Below are 15,556 nucleotides of genomic sequence, written 5' to 3'. Positions count from 1 at the left end.
TAAAAGCGAGTGGCCAATTAAATGATATGACCATGGAAGAGGCTAACCCGGTGAAAAAAGACTAAAATTAGCTAGAAAACCGGTTGATCCGGCAAAACACCTTCTTGACCGGGGAAGAAAAAATGATGACCCTACCGAAAATGTAGGAAATTCATCGGACCGGATCTAAGTAGGCTGAACCGCCTGGCAACTATTGGAACCGGCATGTATACCGACTGAATCGGCTGGGAAGTCTTTGGACCGGAGGAAAACCACTGGACAAATTTGGAAAACGCTGAACAAATTTTGGAAAAATGTCGAAACCGTATGGAAACCACCTGAACCGGTTGGAAAAATGCATGAACCGGCTGGTGGCGGTCGCCGGTGGTAGAGGGTCAAGAGTTAAAGTGCACTGTTTTTTTTTTTTTTTTTTGGTTTTGGAATGGGCCCTTTAGATGGGCCTTTGTTGAATACACGGGAGGCTATCGAAAAATGAATTTCGGATGTCTTGAACGACTGGGCTTGTGGCTAATCAATTATTTGATAGTCAAGCCTTAAACTATATATGCTCTATGCGGCAAATCTAGCCGACATGGCTGACTTCGTAAATGCATCAATTAAGATGCCCCCGCTTATGTTACACGGCCCGGTATAGAAATATGGAAGCCAAATCAGGAGAAATAGAAGTGGAATCTTTGGAATTGGGACAACATCTCCAACCGAATCGACACTAATCCGTAAGATTCTCTTCATAGAACCTGCGAAAGTGGACGTAACACGGATAGAATATGTGTAATATCTAACCATCTTTATAAAATATTATACCGTGGTCTACTGTTGCCGCGACGATAACAATGCCACTAAGTCACTTGACGAACAAAGCGAAGTTACCGCAAAGATTCTCCCATAGACGATCCTTGAGGAGACCAACAGACAACCCAGAAGTGCCTCAGTAGTTGGGTTTAAATCAGAGTGTAGCTTAGACTCCGCCACCAAGGGTATACGCTTGATGTACTCTAAACAATCGCACCCAGACCAAAAGCGATACATTATCGCTCTTGGGTTTTCATTGTCGAACCATGATACCAGGCGTAGGCACACTGCACCACGCAAGCCAAAACTGAAGTGCAGGATTGCCTTCGCCACCCGGGCTTAATAAATTTAAAACTAAATGACCAATTTGAAATTAACACACAGCATAAATGGAAAAGAATTTTATTAATGAAAAATGGAAGGAAAGTACAATGTATGTGAAATTTATTGGTGGAACTAACGATAAGTAAATTACTTGTGAAATAAGCGCAAATGAGTGCAGCGTTCCATGGTTTGGTTAGGACATCGCCAGCCAAGTTCTTGAGAAAATAAGAACCTTTGGATGCGAGCCTTTCAATGATAAAAGGCCCCCCGGTTCTCACCGAGTTTCCCATTTGTTGGGTTCTTCGTAGCTCCTTTGCCTATGCGCAAGACCCAATCGCCTGGTTTGAATCTTTCGTCTTGGCGTAACTTCTTGTCATAATTGCGCTTCATAGAATCTGGTAAGTCACGAGATTCTGCGGGGCTTCATCTCTAAGGTCCTCCACCATGGCTCTGTCGCGAGCCAAGATGTCGACATTGACCTCTGTGGAGATGGCTTGTGAGCCTTTGTTGTTAGGCGATTATTTCAGTTAAGAATCTTGCTTCCATTCCATATGCCAATGAAAAGGGTGACATTCTGTTGAATGGCGGGGGTTGTCCTATAAGCCCAAAGCACCCACGGTAATTGTTTGACCCATTTTCCTTTAGTTGATTCAAGCCTTTTCTTCAAGCGTGTCGAATAACCCGATTCGTTGCTTCCGCTGTCCATCCATTTCCACAGGGATAGTAGGGTCGCGGAGAAGTTATGCCGTATCTTCAAGGATTTCGCGAGAAGATGTGGATCTCAGTGAGAATCAAACCGGGCGGCCGTTGTCGATACCATTTCATTTGGGACACGAATCGGCACACAATATCGCGCCCGGATGAACGTTTGGCGTCGAAGACCGATCGACTCAAGAATACGGCTTCAACCCACTTCGGGAAGTAATCAATTGTGACCAAGAGAAACCTCACATTACCTGGGGCCTTAGGTAAAGGACCCACAATGTCGAGTCCCCACTTAGCAAATGGCCAAGGGCTAAGTATGGGATGAAGCTCATTCGCAGGAAGCTTAATGATCCGAGCATGTTTCTGGCATGGTACACATATTTGGACAAACGGTTTGGCATCTTTTTGCATATATGGCCACCAATATCCTTGGGTGAGAGCTTTGTGAGCGAGGCTCCGACCCCCAGAATGATTACCACAAATGCCTTCATGAATTTCTTTTAAAATCTGTTGTCCCTGTTCAGGAGTAAGGCACCGGAGGAGTGGGACTGAACCCATGGGTTTTCGTAAAGCGGGACCCCCCTCCGAGGTAGGTAACAACACAAAACTGCCATGCATCCCGTTTGACTTTGTCGGATAAAGCATGTCTAAGGGGAGTTCTCGGTTAAGTAAGAATTCAACCATATTCGATGCCAATCGAAGTAGAAGTTCCATTGACTCAATGTTGGAAAAGCGATCATCCGGTATTTCGGGAGCATTGTCGGCAAGATCGTTTGAATCGGTTGTAGAGTCTTCCTCTGTACAACCTCGTTTTTCCGCCACTGCGAGTCGATTATCCACCGTGGGGAGAAGTCGACAACCTCCTCATGGCTGTGAGGAGAATCCCGAGTGGGATGCTCTTGGTGCTTGTCAGCGCTTTCTTTGGCGTAGATTTGCATAAATCTGCGTGAATGCGCGATTCGGCAAGATAGACGCGTCGACCATATCGGGCAATGGGAGGTCAATGCTAGGCGATGGCGGACCTCTACCCCGATATTGCGAGGTTCAATTGAATCGGCTGCTGCTGGCGAAAGGTAGGCCAATGCATCAGCGTGCGAACATCATTCCTTGGTCTTTTCGCGAAATTGAGATGCGCTCAAAATTTTGCGGCGAGATCGCGTATCACATCTAAATAAGCCGTCATTAAGCTCATCTCGTTGCTTGATATGACCCTCCAAACTGACAAGCAACTAGCTTAGAGTCCGTTACCATATTGATTTCCTTTGCCCCATTTCGCGCGCTCTCATTCCAAATATTAACGCCTCATATTCGGGCTTCATTGTTGGAAGCGGAAAGCAAAGTCGGACGGACCTCTCGATTCGGCTACCGTTTGGGTCGACTATCACACAACCGATCCCGGACCCCTTCCTATTACTTGAACCATCTGTATACACAACCCACGCCTCGCCTCCGGTGAAATTCTCTTCAACGGAGTCAGGTTGGTGGTTGGGAAAATCTGGCAGTTGTTCTTCCTCGAATAACTCGGGTGAAACCCGATATCTTCTACCGAAATTAAGCCATCAAAGAAGCTAATGCATGACCCTTTTCTGCAGTGCGAGGCTCATATAAGATGTGGTAAGCACTTAGGTAGCTAGACCAATCAGCAAGGTGGCCAGACTCTTCGGCTCGTCCGAGTGCCTTGCGAAGGGATATGATCATATACACTTTAACCACCGTCCCACGAAAATATGGCTTAAGTCTACGTCTTTGCATGCACCGGGGCAAAAGCGATTTTCTCAATTTTAGAATATCTACTCTCGATCTAGTCAACATTTTGCTAATGAAGTATATTAGGCTCCTCGGGTTGTCCACAAACAATCTTTGGCAACTACTGCGATCTCGAAAGCTGCCAAATAAATTCCAATGTCTTGGCTAGTTTGCGGACTAACCAGGACGGGGGGTGATACCAAATATGCTTTAATTTCTTTAAAAGCCCTATCACAGTCCTCGTTCCAAACTGAGGCACCTTTCAGCGTTTGAAAAAATGGCCTGCATCTATCTGAATACTTTGATATAAATCTATTCAAGGCTGCCAATCGACCGGCGAGCCACTGAATTTCTTTTTTATTCGATGGTGGGGACATTTCGAGGATGGCCCGAATCTGTTCAGGGTTTGCCTCAATACCCCGTCGAGTCATCAGAAAACCTAAGAACTTTTCAGATGCTAACCCAAAAGAACACTTCGAAGGGTTCAACTTCAGTTTATATCGTACGAGCCTATCGAATACCTCTTGTAAATTATGAAGGTGATCGGGTGTTTCTTTGGATTTGACCACCATGTCATCGATGTAAACTTCCATGATACGCCCAATCAGATCGGCAAACATAGTATTCATTATCCTCTAATAGGTGGCGCCTGCATTTTTCAGACCGAATGGCATGACTCTAAAGCAATACAGGTCGTGGTCTGTTACCAACGCCGTGTGTTCCTGGTCCTCCTCAAGCAGAGATATTTGGTTATAACCAGAGGAAGCGTCCATGAACGACAAACGCTCGAAACCCGAGGTCGCATCGACTAGATCTGAGATGCGAGGTAATGGGTATGGATGCATTGGGCAAGCTTTGTTTAGGTTGGTGAAGTCAATGCAAACCCTAAGCTTCCCATTTTTCTTTGGAACTGCGACGATATTAGATACCCAAGTCGGGTATTGGATGGGCTTGATGAACCCTGCTCCAAGCAGTTTACCAATCTCGTCATTGACCTTCAGTTTTCGCTCAGGAGCCATCCGCCTTGGTCTTTGTCGAACCGGTTTGAATCTCGGGTCAATATCGAACTGTGGGTGGCGACATTTGTGTCGACTCGGGCATTTGGTTGATATCCGGGCAAATATTTCTTGATAATCCCATAATTGAATTAGAGCTTTTTTTTCGATTGGAGGTAAGTCGGCAGTGATGAAAGTAGTTTCGTTGCTCTCGCCCCCTATCTGAACTTCCTCGGTGATCGATCAAAGGGACCTTCTCAGGCGTCGGGCTTCGCACGATAAGCCCAACATTTCTGTAATTGCTATTTGGCGTGATCAACTTGGAGGATCGTGTTGCCCCGGACTTCGGATTTCCGTGTATCTTCTAGTGCCAAATCATGACACTGATGTGACATCATCTGGTCACTGCGGATCTTACATACTCCTGTAGGCGTGGGGAATTTCAACGCCTGGTGGAAGGTGGATACAACAGCCTGATTTGCATGGATCCAATCCCTACCAAAAATTGCATTGTAACAAGAACCACAATCTATCAAAAGGAAATTTATCCCGACAGATTGATGCCCAACTGCGGATGAGGGGAGATGAACCTTTCAATGGCATGGGCTGGTTCGCCGTTGAATCAATGATTGGGTTACGGTCTTCTATGATCAAGTCCTCTGAAAGTTTCATTACGGGTAAATACGGTGAATAACACGCTTAGCCGAGCTTCTGTGTCGATAAAGAATCGCACCCTAAAGATTCCTATCCATGCAGTAATGACAACAACGTCATTGTGATGGTAATACACCCCCTTTTCGTCATTCTCAGTGAACTTCAACTCGTGACCTTCATAGGTTTCCGTATTGATACCTTGGTCAAAATTGAAACTGTTGACCTAGTAATGATCTTGTATATGACGAAGTTTCAAGCGTGTTTCTATCTTGCGCTGACGACGTGAGACGCTATCGACACGCGCGTGGCATACATCGATAACGTTGTGTTCAGCCAAGTTGATATGGGCTGACCGAGGTTTGTTTTGAACAAACTCAATAAGCTGTCCCTCGTCAACGAGGCGTTGAACTTCTTTCTTCAAAGCTCTGCAGTGATCTGTTTCATGCCCAATATCATCGTGATATTTGCATTTTCGATTTTTATCCGCCTACCGTAGGATCTTACGGTAGCGGCCGGGCAAGCGATAACATTTTTTTAGTTCTAATTTTTTTGTACAGGTCTGCAAGGCCAAGAGTTAAAGGGGTGAATACCTTTTCCTCTATATTTGGGGCCTTTGTATTATTCTGAGTACTCCTCTTGTTACCTTGACTGGCAATCTTATCCTTTGTGGAGTCCTTAGAAGCGGGATCTGCGCCATCCTTTCTTTGTCGAGACTTTTGATCATTTTCCACTCGAGCGCACCCCTTCCACTTTCGGCTAATAAATCAGAAAGGGTGGTAGGCGGCTTCGAGTGAGAGAGTTATAAAGTCCATCTCTGGCCGAAATGCAACGCTTGATGGAATGCTTGTATTGCGAAAGCATCACTCACATCCTGAACTTCGGCATGAAGCTTCCTGAACCGTCGTACCAAACTCTTAATTGTTTCACCTTTCTCCATAGCGAGATTGAACAGTGTGCTCGGACTCTTTTTTCGTCTTCATGTTGTCTTGAAAACGCGTTCAACGAACATATCGGTGAGCTTGGTGAATGAATCAATTGAGCGGAGGCAACTTGTTGAACCGGGATAGTGCGTATCCTTTCAACGCGTCGCTGGAAAAATCGACACATTAACGACTCATGAAATTCCCATAAGGTCATAGCGCTTGGTAGCTCATGGCGTGCTCGTTCGGACAACCATCCACGTCATCGTAAAGTCGGAAGAGGGGCTGTTTGAATGCCTCAAGATGAACCACCGGTCGAATGTCATTTACAAAGGGTGAAAATTTCGGACCTCGCTACGACCCTTTCCAAGAGTGGATCATCTCGGATGGTTTTGCACTGGTCGCGGCTTGGTTAATCAATTCCTTAACCCTTTGTTCATTCATATTCTCACAGCTGTCTTCATCTTGATTCTCTTCTCTCCAGATCTGTTCATCGCGGGCTAAGATTATTGAAGGGGATTTGGTCGTTGCCGATGTTCGATTCTACCCCGCCTTCTGCCTGCCACTCTGTTAGCAGGTCCCTCTCATTCCGATTTGTGTGTTGGGATTCATATCTTGATCCGGACACATCCACGGATGCTGGCGTTTCCGAACTGGAACTCAATGCATTTGCTGGAGTTCCAGATTGTTATGACTGGTGTGTCTGAGGATTTGTGCCCAAACGATCCCAGACATTGTTTGACTGTGAATGAGTGTGGACAGTTCGGCTTTGGCTTGGATCTCTAGCTTGACCATTATTGTGAATAAGGTTTTGGCCATTATTAGGATCTTCGCACTGTCTCGGTTCGGCCCGTTGCCTTTGCCTACGTGCAGACAAAGGGGACTCGACCGATTGGTGCTCCGCAGGGTCTCTAGGCCGTTTGCCTAGTTGATTTCTCAAATTTTTGTTTTCCGCAACTACTCTTGTCAAAAGAGAGATTAGAGCTGGATCCGATTGGTATTGCAAGTTCCGGATGGAGGCGCGTGGGTTAGCATGTCGGCCTCCCCGGCCCCTTATTGGACGTCGCGGTAGCATCACGGGTGGGTTCAGCAGGACCATCCCTGACGTGGATTATGGCAGCTCTCGTGCTCCGCACATCATTGCGGTGAGGGACACGGGGATTAGATTCCCGAGTCCCTAATGGCTCCAGAGTGTGTGGAACTACTTCAGACAGTCTGTTTCCTCCGTTCTGAGAGAAAGATCTACGACGGCTCGACTGCCCCACCTCCGTAGTGGTGCCTAGAATAGTCTCCATGTTTTGCAGAGTTGCTACATGCCGCCCGGCAAATTACTCAGATACTCATCGCAATTTGTTCAGCCATGGTAACAAGGACGTATGAAAAATAAGGCCGATGATATCAAACTCCAATGGAATACCACGTGGTCGTGGGTTTGTCCCCACAGACGGCGCCAAAGAATGTCGGGGCAAAAAGTTAACCCGACACTCCCGATATGATGGTGCTTCCGAAAGCTCAAAAGAGATGGGGATTGGGATTTTTGAGGAAGAGAGGCTGCACCAACGTTCTGGTTGCCTACGTACCCAGTGAGGAATCCGGGATCAAGTCTCTTAAAAATGTAGTTCTGGAGACTGCAGAAGCCTCCATATATATAGCAATCTCCTGCCTTGGCGGCCAAGAAAGTGATTCTCGGAGATTGCATTCTTTCATGAATCCTATCATGACTCTATCTAAAATAGGATCATTCTCTAAGATTCCATTCTATCCTTGTGCAAGATCTTATCGGATTGCATTAGGATCTTATCGGATGACTGGATCAGAATGATCCGGACAGATTGGGTCCACGAACTTGGGCCACTCGGATGGGCCCTAAACCCGTTGTGAACTCTAACGGATTAGAGGACCGGATTATCCAAAGTGTTTGCCCCCAAACTGGTCCGCCGCTGGTCTTACACCCGATTCATAGTCCGAGTATACTTTGGACCGGAAATATGACGTAGGGTACACACACTTTGCTTCTACACTTTGTTTCCATCCTTAGCCTTTTTCTTTTTCTTTTGGCTTTTGACTCCTTTGATTCTGTTTTTGGAGTTCTAACTTTTTATTTTATTTATTTATTATTATTGTTTTCTTTTCTTTGGCTGTAAACTTTCTTTTCTTTTCTTATTTGAAGCAACTAACAAATTCTTGGTGTTCAATAGGTCTTTCTCCTTTCTTTTCTTTTCATCTCTATTCTCAAACTCATTCCAAAGTAACAGGTCTTTCTCCTTTCTTTTCTTTTCATCTCTATTCTCAAACTCATTCCAAAGTGGGTAGGCTGATTTTTATTTTGCTTTGTTTCTTATAAAAGGGTAAAGGATTTGTGGTTTATGAAAAGGCTAAAGAAAAGCTTAGAGGGGCGACTAGCGGAAAATAATTTCATATAGGTTTGAATTTCTGGCTATATCAATCCAAAAGGAGCCTAAATTCTCGTTTAGGATATGGTATAGTGATCAAGCAAGTGGACGTGTGATTTCTCTATTCGGAATTTACTTCTCCCTTGTGTCATTACTCAAATATTTCACTCATAAGCTTTTAGGCTATATTCGCACAGGATTTGTAAAATAAGTACACTAGCCTAGATATCATAAACTTACTGCCAATACAAACATAGATGCTCAAGAAATATATTTATGGAAACATGCAATGATTATTACCTATATATTAATCTAAGTTTCTAAAAACTATTCTAATTTAAGAGCTAACGTGAAACTTCTAGACTAATATCATCATGGAGAAAGAAACAATACCAATATTCCTAAGTGTATAGTATAAATTCTTATTATTTATATATATTTATTATTTTTTTACTAGAAAGCAAGTGCATATTATACATATATACATCCTAATAGGTGCCTTCAATTACGTGTGTTTCTATGCCACCCCTAAACAAAAATATGCTTTGTCCTCAAAGTATAGAAATAAGAAGGATATGAAATATCATGGAAACGCGTGAAAATTTTAGAACACCTGCAAAACAAATTTAGAACATACTAATATAGATAAATAAAAATATACACAACTCTATATGAGTTTCACCCATTATGGGAATAACAAAAAATAAATTGCTTGGGACATAAGTAGACACTAACAAAAAGTAAAACTTACCTCATATCCATCATTTAAGTGTTGTCCTCCTTTTCTATAAAGAAGTGAGGTTCCTTTGCATCCTACCATGCAATAACAATTTTCCAGGCCTCATACCATTTGTCATCTACCTTTGCTAACCTGTTAAGCGCCACTTGGTCGGATGGGGTGTAAGGGGCAACCTAATTAGGTTGTAGCATCCACCCCAGCCAAATCATCGCACGAAAATAGCGTATAATGCAATTGGTGGGTCTCACAATGTCAACCCCAACCCAATCCGTGAAACGGGTACAGAACTTAGGAAAGAAAAATAGAATTATACGGCAAACCAAAACAAGGTTAAGAAGGTACTTATGCTTCATACTATGTGCTCTTGCTAAACTAGACACTAAGGTCTGAGGAAGGTCATAGAGCATATGTCCCTCAGCTAGAGCAAGGAAGACGTCACAAATGGCATTATTCGCGGAAGAAAAACGTCATTCCCCTAATATATTCAGCATGATAAAGAACATAATAGTGCCCATGTTAAGGGACAAGCTACCAAGGGCTACGTTATATTGCCCTTTGTCCTCTATACGAAAAATCCCCGCCCCATAGGTCTCATGCAAATACTCATAGTTGTAGATATATATATTATCAGCCATATAGCCCCATGAGTTTTGGATTTCAGCAGGCATAGATAGTCCAATAGCAAAGGCCAACAAAAACTTGGTTAAGTTCATTGTTACATCATTAATGGTGACAGAGAACACTTGTTCCTCATTCGGTCGATAAAAGAACTTACAATGATCATAGAAATAAGCAGTAAGTGTAGGAGAATAAGTTTTATCAGCACTTACCATTAGAGGTTGCCATCCTGCCTGCACAATCAAGTCGCGGAACCAATATCCATAGGTGTCACTCGAGCAATTCTTCAAAGGTATGCTCTGATATGATTTGAGGAGATTTCATAGCAACCAAATACACCACTAAACTCTTGGAAGTGAGTGTGGAAAACCCCAAAAAACAAAATTGGGGGTGTGTTGAGGTCAAAGCGCGGGCGCGCTCAGAATAGCCTATGGAAGGGCGTAGGCGCGCTCAACTCTGACTCTGCGTTCCAGTTCCTTGGGCGCGGGTGAGCTCTGCTGTAAGGCAACAGACAGGGCGTGCGCGCTCCGAGTGTTGTTTATAATATGAAGTGAGAGGTGAAAGTGAGAGGTGTGATGTGAAGTGTATGGGGTGCCATGTATTTATAGAGAACTAGTTTCTCAAACAAAGGTCCCTAAGGTGCCCAAATTGATAAGGAAAGAGATGGAATAAGAAAATGCTTCTAAAAACCAAAATAGAAATAGTTGAGAGCACATGCTCAGTAGCAATTCTAGATGGTTTTAACATCCTATCAAAATAGCAATCTCAATTCCTTTATTCTTTTAGGTTGCACCAAACAACAATAGCTAATTCTAGCTATGCCACATTAGCAACATGCTCACATAAACCAATCGGGAAGGTGGGATTTATGAAAAATAGATAGCATGCTCGGACAAAAATTAAACTAACTTGAAATTTAAATAACAACCAAATACATAATCCAATATTAACTACTTAACTAAACAACTGAAAATAAAAAATTATTCTACTAAAAACAGGGAAATTTCCTAAAACAACAATAATCCAATCAACAAACTAGCCACGGCCAGCTGGTTTTGTCTCAAAGACGTCTGACGAACACAATGCGAGTTCGCATTGTAAATTCCTTCCAATATAGTCTCCGTCATCAACGGACCGGTTCCACCAAACTAAGATTCCTGCATTGTGACTATGATGAGTCTTTGGTCAATGTCAGTAATCTCAGACAACACTATTGTAGTCAATTCCCTCTGACTACCATTCACCTTCACAAAAATCCGACGACCATCAATCTCCCTCTTCTTGTAAAAATCACACACCAAATTAGTGTGATAAAAATCATCCGTACAATACCACAACCCTTCTCACTTCCTAATACGCATTTCGTGACCGAAAAAGGGTGAAAATTGTTGAAAAGTAAAAACTTGTTCTGGAAGAATCTTTGGGGTTTGAAGAGCCATTGGGTTTTGGATTTTGAAATTGGGGTGAATTCAAGGTTGGGGGTAGTGAATTAAACACTCGATCAAAATTTGGATAGGGGTTGTGTGGAGGTTAGGGCGCGGGCGCTCTCAAGTTTAGGCTGCAGACGAAGGCATGCGCGCTCAAAGCTTTCTGGGTTCAAGCTTGTTCTTGAGTTTTGGAGACGGAGAGAAAAGAAACCAAAAACTCGCTTTTGGTTTTTAATAGGGGGTTACGTGACCGCGTAGGGTTTAATTCGTTTGAGGCCAAGCCCAAAACAAATCCTAAAATGCCCATCCTGTCATATGCCTCGTAAAATTTTAAAACTAAAATTCCTAATTCGTTGACGGTCCGATTTTAGAGAATGAGCTATGAAAGCGATCAGCAGAGAAAGTACAATCCAATGATCTATAAAAAAAACTCAAATCTAATCGTGGTTGACATACAAGAAAATAGAAAATGCCTCAAAATGCGTGAATGACATAAGTTATATGATCAAAAGAAATCTAAATTCATAGATAGTGTCAACCAGAATCAAAATATAACTAAACGGCATAAACAACAAGAATAGGAAGTTGAGTGATTAAGAATGGAAAGACCAAACACCCCACCCCCAAACAAATTTTTGAAAACAGGGTTTAGAAAATTTGTTTAAAAATGTGGGTCTTTTAAAGTCAGATTCTCGAGACTTGCTAGATTACTGTTTATAGGGTTTTAATATTTTTTATTTTTTATGAATAAGGTTTAATATAAAGGAAAACAATAAAGACATAAATCACTCCATAGAGAAACATGACTCAAAAACCAAGAAAACATGCAAGAGTGGAAAACATTAATTATGTTAAACATGGACTTAGGATCCGGTACTTACAGCCACACACTCCAAAGGGAGGGCCCGGTTACCTTAATAGTGCACTCACTAATATATGGAAATGAAAGGAAGTACACTAAACATCAAAGGTCAGTCCTTATAAACAGGGTCCTGTAAAAGGACATCCTTCACATCTAGGGACATTAACTCGTGAAAATGTTTTAAACGTTAGCTATTAACTTGAAAGGTACTGTTGTCCTTGGGATTTACCAAGGTGATTGCCCCGTAAGGGGTGACTTCAGTAACCAGAAAACGACTTGACCAATGGGTTTTTAATTTTCCTGGGAAAATGTGCAAATGGGAGTTGTAATGCAAAACCTTTTGACCAACCACAAACTCTTTACGCAAAATCTGTTTATCATGAACACGTTTCATGTTAGCTTTATAATCCTTTGCGAGATCATAAGAATCGTTACGGACTTCTTCAAGCTCATTTAATTGCAATTTGCGCTTGACACCTGCCTCATCAATATTGAAGGTTAGGCTTTTTATAGCCCACATAACACGGTGCTCCAATTCAACGGGCAAGTGACAAGGTTTTCCAAACACAAGTCTAAAGGGAGACATTCTTATAGGAGTTTTAAAAGATGTCTAATACGCCCATAAGGCATCAGTTAGATGTTTAGACCAATCTTTTCGATCAGGATTGACTGTCGTTTCTAATATTTTTTCAATTTCCCTATTAGAGACTTCTACTTGGCCACTAGTCTGTGGATGATAAGGAGTAGCCACCTTATGGGTAACTCCATACTTTTTAACTAAAGAAGCAATAACTCTACTGCAAAAATGCGTTCTGCCATCACTAATGATGGCTTTAGGGATGCCAAAACGATAGAAAATGTATTTTTTAACAAAAAACACAACTGCCTTATGGTCATTACTACGCAAGCCATGGCCTATATCCATTTGGAAACGTAGTCCACGGCAACAAGTATATAAATAAAACTGTGTGAAATAGGAAAAGGACCCATGAAATCAATGCCCCATACATCAAAAAATTTCTACTACCATAATGGGATTTAAATGCATCATATTACGTTTCGTGATATGCTCAAGTTGTTGGCAATGAACACACGTCTTGTAGTGAACTTCGGCATCTTTAAAATGGATAGGCCAATAAAAACCACATTGAAGAACTTTAGCTGCTGTTTTCATACCATTAAAATGGCCACCACACTCTTTGTCATGGCAAAAGGATAAAACCTCATTATATTCCCACTGGGGAATACAACGATGAATAATCTGATCCGCACAATACTTAAAAATGTAGGGCTTATCCTAGTAGTATAGCTTAACTCTGGCCAAAAAAAATTTACGTTCATTTCTTAACCAAACATCAGGAATAATATCATAAGCTAAATAATTCACAATGTCATCATACCAAGGTGTAGAAAAAATAGAATAAAGATGTTCATCAGGAAAAGAATCAGGTATGGACTCATAATCACTATCACTGTCATTGGTTAGTCTAGATAAGTGATCGGCAACAACAATTTCGTCCCCTCGTTTATCCTTAATTTCTAGGGTAGACTCTTGCAGGAGAAGAATCCATCGGATCAATCTCTATTTAGCATCCTTCTTGGTGAGAAGGTACCTAAGTACTGCATGGTTAGTGTAGACTAAGGTCTTTGAACCAACCAAATAAGGACGGAACTTATCTAAAGCATAAACCACAACTAAAAATTCATTTTCCGTAGTAGTGTAATTTCTTTGAGCATCATTTAAAGTCTTACTAGTATAATAAATAACAGTGGATTTATCATCTAGTTTCATGGCCTAACACGGCACCAACAGCATAATCGCTAGCGTCACACATAAGCTCGAAAGAGTTTAGACCAATCGGGAGGCTGTATAATCGGTGCAGATGTTAAAGAGGCTTTTAAAGTTTCAAAAGCCTGTTTGCAATCATAATTGAAATCAAAGATGGCATCTTTTAAAAGCAGATTAGTTAAAGGCCTAGCTAATTTTGAAAAATCCTTGATAAAACGCCTATAAAAACCTGCATGGCCTAAAAAGGCTCTAATGTCACGGATAGTCCGTGGTATAGGTAAAGACACTATTTTATCTAATTTGGCCTTATCTACTTCTATGTCGTCACTATATACAATATGACCTAGCATTATTCCTCTTTTTACCATAAAATGACATTTTCCCCAATTTAAAACCAGATTCTTCTCCTCACACCATGTCAACACTTTGGAAAGGTTAGACAGGCATTCACTGAAATAGTTTCCATAGATAGAAAAATCATCCATGAAAACTTCCATGATGCGCTCCACCATGTCACTAAAGATATGAAGCATACACCGCTGGAAGGTACCAGGAGCATTACAAAGGCCAAAAGGCATTCGTTTATAGGCATATGTTCCAAAATAACATGTGAAGGTAGTCTTGTCTTGTTCATCGGGATCGATAATGATCTAAAAATAGCCAGAGTAGCCATCTAAAAAACAATAATAAGCATGACCAGCTAGACGTCGAGCATCTGATATATAAAAGATAAAGCAAAGTGATCCTTTTGTGTCATAACGTTTAAGCATCTGTAATCAATATAGATCCTCTATTTCATAGGAACTCGTGTGGAAACATATTCACCCGCAGCATTACGCACAATGGTAACCACCAATTTTTTAGGAACTACGTGACCCATTCGCTATCGGAGATGGGATATATGATACCCGCATCGAGTAGCCGTAAGACTTCTTCCCTGACCACCTCTTTCATGGCAGGGTTCACTGATAAGTACCAAAAAGTGTAGGTATTGTTTAATACCTACACTTTTTGGTACTTATCAGTGAACAATATAGTATTATATTCACTTTTTGACATCTCTAAATAAGTTGTTTATTCTTGCTGCTTGTTTTTCTTCTTATAAATGGAGTTTAAAGTTGTTGAACAACACAATGTGGCGCCAACTCATATTGATCTTGTAGACAGACCCAGGACTCCCAGGAACCTGCAGTTCAAGCCACTGGTACTGAACAAAATAGGAACAATAGTAAGTCTCGTAAGAAAACTTTGAAAGTTTGGAATTGTTTTGAATTGTTACCGGTTTGTGCAAATGGGAAGGCCAGGGCTAAGTGTCATAAGTGTGGGGTCGTTTATTTGTGTGACAGTAAAATGGGGACTGGTAATATGAATCGCCATATTAAGTCTTCCATTAGGAGAAATACCGCTGACTTAGGACAAATGTTTTTGTCTAATTCCGAATCTTCTTTGTCGATGAAGACCCAAAAGTTTGATCTTGAAAAGTTTCGAGAGAAAATGTATATGGCAATAGTTAGACATGATTTACCTTTTCAGTTTGTTGAATATCAGAGTTAGGGATGCATTGAGCTATATTGATAAAGGAATCAAGTTAG

Source organism: Coptis chinensis, chromosome 9, assembly GCF_015680905.1.
Source record: "Coptis chinensis isolate HL-2020 chromosome 9, ASM1568090v1, whole genome shotgun sequence".
Classification (NCBI taxonomy): domain Eukaryota; kingdom Viridiplantae; phylum Streptophyta; class Magnoliopsida; order Ranunculales; family Ranunculaceae; genus Coptis; species Coptis chinensis.
This window is presented reverse-complemented; position numbering follows the sequence as displayed.